This window comes from Glycine max, chromosome 15 (assembly GCF_000004515.6).
Source record: "Glycine max cultivar Williams 82 chromosome 15, Glycine_max_v4.0, whole genome shotgun sequence".
Lineage (NCBI taxonomy): Eukaryota > Viridiplantae > Streptophyta > Magnoliopsida > Fabales > Fabaceae > Glycine > Glycine max.
Genome location: NC_038251.2, coordinates 22,425,054 through 22,431,051, shown reverse-complemented (window position 1 = coordinate 22,431,051; position 5,998 = coordinate 22,425,054). Strand labels below are relative to the sequence as shown.

Here is a 5,998-nt window from a genome sequence, read left to right as displayed (position 1 = left end):
TGGCGACTTTGAAACATAATAAAATTGAAAAAAGAAATAGTTCACAAATTAATTTATTTGAAACCAAACTTTGTGCAAAATTGCATTTGACCGCCTAGCTTCTTTGCCACCTTTCAAGAGAAGTCCATTCCCACTTTGGATTGCCAGTGAAGCTATCTGTTAAGATGATAAGAAGCTACCACTTAAAATGTAGATACAGATAACCATGATATGATGTAGACGTTTGATAACTTCCTACTTTGCTTTACCTTTACCCTTTCCTTGACCTTTTTCGGCTTCTAACTTGGCTTGCACACGTGCGGCAGCCGCTGCTTTTGCTTCTAATCTCTACTTTTTCTTCTCCTCTTTGGCAGTAGCAGCTAGCTCTCTCTGCTTCTTCAGTTCACTTTTTTTCATGACAAGACATTATATATATATATATATATATATATATATATATATATATATATATATATATATATATATTATTGCTTTCCAATAAAAAAAGAGACATCCAAAGCAACACGAAATTATGGCATTCCACTTCCAACTTTAGTTTAGGACAGGTGCAGAAGCACTTAAATTTGGTAAAATATTAAATCTGTTACTTACTCAAGCCTAGCCCTCTCCTTTGAAACACTTCCCAAACTGGAGCCCTTCCTTGGCTGACAGGCAACTAGCTCAACTTCAAAAACAAGTGTTGCACTGCAAGGGAATTGAAAATTTATAAATTTGCAGTCATTAGTATATGCAAGCTTGTGAGATGAAAATAAACTAGAATAGGAAACAAAGCAGCATTAAGGTATTACAACATGACTTCATCTAATTATTCTATAAAGACCAGAATGGTGCTATAAAGCCTCTCACTATAATTAGAACACCAGTAGAATTTGTATCCAAGGCTAATTTCATGACATGATAGTATGATTGAAAATAATTAGAACACCAGTAGAATTTGTATCCCAGGCTGATTTTATGACATGATAGTATGATTGAAAATAATTAGAACACCAGTAAAATTTGTAGACAAAGGATCAAGCTGATGTTTTGATGATGCCAAAGGGTAACATGCGTTTCAAAGCTTTATTCAAGACTGTCGCAACCTACCCTTCGGTGGGAGGGCGACGCGAGACTCGCGGGATGCGTGTTCCACGAAAGGAATACGCGCGGAGTCGCCACCAACGTTTATTTGAGGAAAACGTCGGAAAAACCGGAAAAGACGCGATCTACGAACTTTTAAGTGAAAGGTTCGGGAGTTGTATTTACGCACGGGGAAGGTATTAGCACCCCACACGTCCGTCCCAAGGGACGACAGCCTTTAATCGAATGTGCAAACATGACTTTGATTTTTATATTCCCTTTTATGTTCTTATATCCTTTATACCCTTTTTATATTTTTCCTTTTTTGTGGTCGACAAGGGTGTTTCCCTTTGCTCCTACGTATTCCTCAATTTGGGATGAGAAAATCAGACCTACGTAGTTCTTTCGGAAAAAAGTGTTTTGTTAAGTTGTTTTTGTCTTTTTTGCAAAATATGTTTTTATTGAACAAAAGGTCATTTAAGGTGTTGAACCATTAAACGGTCTTTTGATTTTGAAAGGGGAGAAACGTTAAGGCGTTGGACCATTAACGATCTCTTGTTTTTGAAAGGAGAGAAACGTTAAGGCATTTGGACCATTAACGATCTCTTGTTTTTTTGAAAGAAGAGAAACGTTAAGGCATTGGACCATTAACGATCTCTTGGGGTGGTCGACAAAAGCGGGGCTTTTGCTCCTACGTATCCTTAATGAGGAACTCAGACCTACGTAGTTCTTTCTTATCAAGCGATTCTTTACTTAAGTGGTGATCATTTTAAGGCGTTGGACTTTAAAAATGATCCATTTTACTTAGTGAGAAATTGAAATAACAAACTTCAAAAGCCTATTTTTATGGACGAGCTTGACTAGGCGAATTGATTTTAGCCTTTAGTTTCACTTTAGTTATTAATCAATTCGATTAAGAATGAGAAATCCCAAAGAGAAAACGTCCGATTGATTTTCCGCTTTATTTTACTAAAAGATGTCTTTTTGATTATTATATTATTTTTTACCTCTTTTTGATTTCCAACGTGGTTACGGCACGACCGAACGGTCGGAATTTATTTTAACCGAAGTTAATGGATAATACAATTCAAACGTTCGGTGGAAATTTATTTTATTTTTAAGTTAAGCGAGAAATGACTTAAGTAAAATGGCTTAAGCACGTCAACAGGGGGTATAAAAAGTAAACAAAACGAGAATAAAAATGCACGAAACACAATGTGGACCACTACGGGTACATAGAATGAATCGAAAAGCTTGGTTCGAGGTACTTACCCGTTGAAGATCGAAGAACGATGAAGAACGAATGAAGAACGTCGAAGAACGGTTGAAACCTTTGCGAGATTCCTCACGGAAAACGTTACGGAAACGTTTCGGAAGCGCCTCGGCTTAGATTTTCTTCACGGAAACAATTTTTCCAAGCAAATTCGAAAGAGAGAGAAGTGCCTAAGGGGCTGAACCCCTTCCTTCTCCACTTCCTCCCCTATTTATAGCAAAATAGGGGAGGTGGTTGCCGCCCAGCTCGCCCAGGCGAGCTCAGCTCGCCCAGGCGAGCAGGGTTGCTTCCTCCAGAAGCAACCGCCTTCTGGAGGAATATTCTGGAGGGCCCAAATGGGCCTGGGTGCTATTTGCACCCCCATTTTTACTAAGTACACCCCCCTCTGCTGTTTTTTGGTGATTCTTTTTTCGTAAAGTTACGGAAACTTACGAATTTCGTAACGATACTTGTTTTCTTTCCGTAATGTTTACGGAACCTTGCGGATTACATAATCATCCCCTTTTTGACTTACGGAATGTTACGGAACCTCACTTAATTATGCAACGATGCTTCCATTTGATTTCCGGTGTGTCACGGAAACTTACGGATTGTGCATCAATATTTTTTTGGTTTTTCGGCATGTCCTGGAATTTCACAAATTGCCTAATGATGGGTGCCAAGCACCTCACGAGGACCAAAGAATGGTCGCACGTCATCGAGCAAAGGTCCCCGGACGAAATTAGGGTATGACAGTTGCCCCTCTTTACTTGTCTTTTATTGGAGATAAAAGGAAAGTAAAGATAAGACACTAATTTCGTTCCTCTCGACTTGGCGAGAGTCGCGGGTGACCATAAAATCTCCACATGCAAATGACTTGTTGTTCCCAAAATTTCACAAATTGCCTAATGATGGGTGCCAAGCACCTCACAAGGACCAAAGAATGGTCGCATGTCATCAAGCAAAGGTCCCCGAAAATCAGTGTATGACACTAATTTCGCTCCTCTCGGTTGACGAGAGTCGCGGGTGACCGTGACTTGTCGTTCCTAGGATTTCACAAATTGCCTAATGATGGATGCCAAGCATCTCACAAGGACCAAAGAATGGTCGCATGTCATCAAGCAAAGGTCCCCGAAAATCAGTGTATGACACTAATTTCGCTCCTCTCGGTTGACGAGAGTCGCGGGCGACCATGAAATTTCCGCATGTAAATGACTTTGTTGTTCCCGGAGGAACAAAAGGTGCAGACGACTGTGTCAGCCCCTGCATGCTATCAAGCGTTCTGTCTTACAGATAGCAAAAGAATGTTTATACGGATAACCACTCGGGTATTTCCGCGTATCATCGGGCCCGCCGCCTCTGGATGATACAAGGGTGCAGAATGACCAAACTTGGTCTCTGCTTGTCATCGGGCCCGCCGCCTCTGGATGACAAAAGGGTGCGAATAACCGTAAGGTATCTCCGCGTATCATGGGTGCAGAATGACCAAACTTGGTCTCTGCTTGTCATCGGGCCCGCCGCCTCTGGATGACAAAAGGGTGCGAATAACCATAAGGTATCTCCGTGTATCATGGGTGCAGAATGACCAAACTTGGTAACCGAGAATTTGGGCACGCCGCCTCTGGATGACAAAAGGGTGCGGATAACCGTAAGGTATCTCCGCGTATCATGGGTGCAGAATGACCAAACTTGGTCTCTGCTTGTCATCGGGCCCGCCGCCTCTGGATGACAAAAGGGTGCGGATAACCGTAAGGTATCTCCGCGTATCATGGGTGCAGGATGACCAAACTTGGTCTCTGCTTGTCATCGGGCCCGCCGCCTCTGGATGACAAAAAGGTGCGGATAACCGTAAGGTATCTCCGCGGGCTACCAGCTCTTGAGTCATGGCAACAAAAGCCGGTGTGGTCGACAAAAGCGAGGCTCTTGCTCCTACGCATCCTCCCATGAGGAATTCAGACCTACGTAGTTCTGGATAACTTGTGAGACTTGAAAAAGTCTCGTTGTTTTCTCCACTAAAATGCAAACATGCTTTAGCAAAGAGACAAACATTCCAACTGACTTAGAGCAGCATATGCTTTTTTGAGTGAAAAAACAATGCGTCTACCGGGGAAGGAGAGTCTGCTGATGAAATCTCCCATAACCATAAATGAGATTTTGGATGTTAGCATTTCGTTTCTAAATGATCATTTAGAGGAAACACTGGGTTCGAAAAAAATAGAAGAAATCTACTCAAAGTGTATCAATCTCGCACAGGTAAGTGTTTCATCCTAATTCCGAACCATAGATATGTCATGACTTGACTTTGCAAATTATTTCCTATCAAATCAAAAATTACACGCGTGATCATGGATCAATAGGGCTTCCTTTGGGAATGGGTTCTTTTGGTGGTTTCTTCTTTCGGCTTTTGTGTGTTTTTGGCTTTTGATTTTTCTGGCTTTTTTCTTTTTCTGTTTTTGTTTAGTGCGGGGCGAGAGAAAAAAAAGTCGCTAGCGCACGGGATTCTGGTTGGTAATCAAAGGGAGAAGACTATTTTAGGTTGTGGTTCTCTTTCCTTCTTTTTTCGTTCATTTGGTGACAATTCTGTATTGTTCAGATATTGTCCGGTCCAAAGACCTCTCTGCATATTTCTTCTGTTTTTCCTTCGATCCCCGATCAGGGGCTTTCTTTCCTTCTTCTTCTTCTTCTTCTTCTTTTTTTTTACTTTCTCCCATTCTTTGATTGGGAATTTTCTTTCTTTTCTTTTTGCTTTCTCCCACTCTTTGATTGGGAATTTCCTTTCTTTTCTTTTTTGCTTTCTCTTTGATTGGAAATTTTCCTTCTTTTCTTTTTTGCTTCCGAGGGTAAGGATTGACATTCTCACCCTAGGTCAAGGTTTATGGTGAGTCAGGATTTTGGCTCAAGGTTTGTAGAATGGCTAGACATGATACATGTCGGGGTTTGGTTTGGTTCAAGGATAAAAGGGATGCCCCACATTATTTCCATGACACAAATGCAAAAATGATGATTTGGAAATTTTATGCAAAACTGGTCATGCATGCACCTATGCGAACACTCAAGTGTCAAATTTTTATGGTCATGTGATGCTAGGGCTCAGGATTTATTTCCTCTATTTTAAATCAACCCAATGTTTTCCAAAATATGTTCTTTTATCAATTTGTGCATTCATTCGAGTCCATTTCGGGCGTCCGGGAAAATCTTCACAGCATTCACCCTTCAGGTGTATACACATTTTCCAAAAATTGGTTATGATCAATGAATTTTTTCAAAGAAAAGTTGGAAATCGTCTCTTTTCAAAAGCATGTCATTTTTAGCTAGACAACTTATTTTCTCTTTTTCCACCTTTTTCCTTACTTGCCTTCTTCTTTTTTTCTTATTTGCTCTCTTTTTCATTTCATTTTCTTTCCTTTTGTTCTCTTTTCCATTTCATTTTCTTTTCTTTTCTATTTTTATTTTTATGATGATTTTTTTGTTTATTTTACATATATGCTTTCAAACGATGTTCCTAAACGAAGAACTCTACACAGTTCCAGAATTTCAAACATCATTGATAGTAATGATATATAAATACTAACGCACCAATCTAAACAAAAATGTATGCGCTGTACAAATGACAATCGAAACAGCAAAAACAAACGTTAGTCTCTCAAGTCAAAATAATAACATAGAATAAAAATGACAAAAGAAATA

At 40.0% G+C, this 5,998-nt stretch overlaps 1 pseudogene; it reads right to left on the bottom strand.

Annotated features, from left to right (window-relative positions):
* Positions 1-234: 234 nt before the first annotated feature.
* The window catches only part of LOC106796243 (peptidyl-prolyl cis-trans isomerase FKBP20-1-like), a 27,141-nt pseudogene continuing 21,377 nt past the window's right edge, over positions 235-5,998 (bottom strand).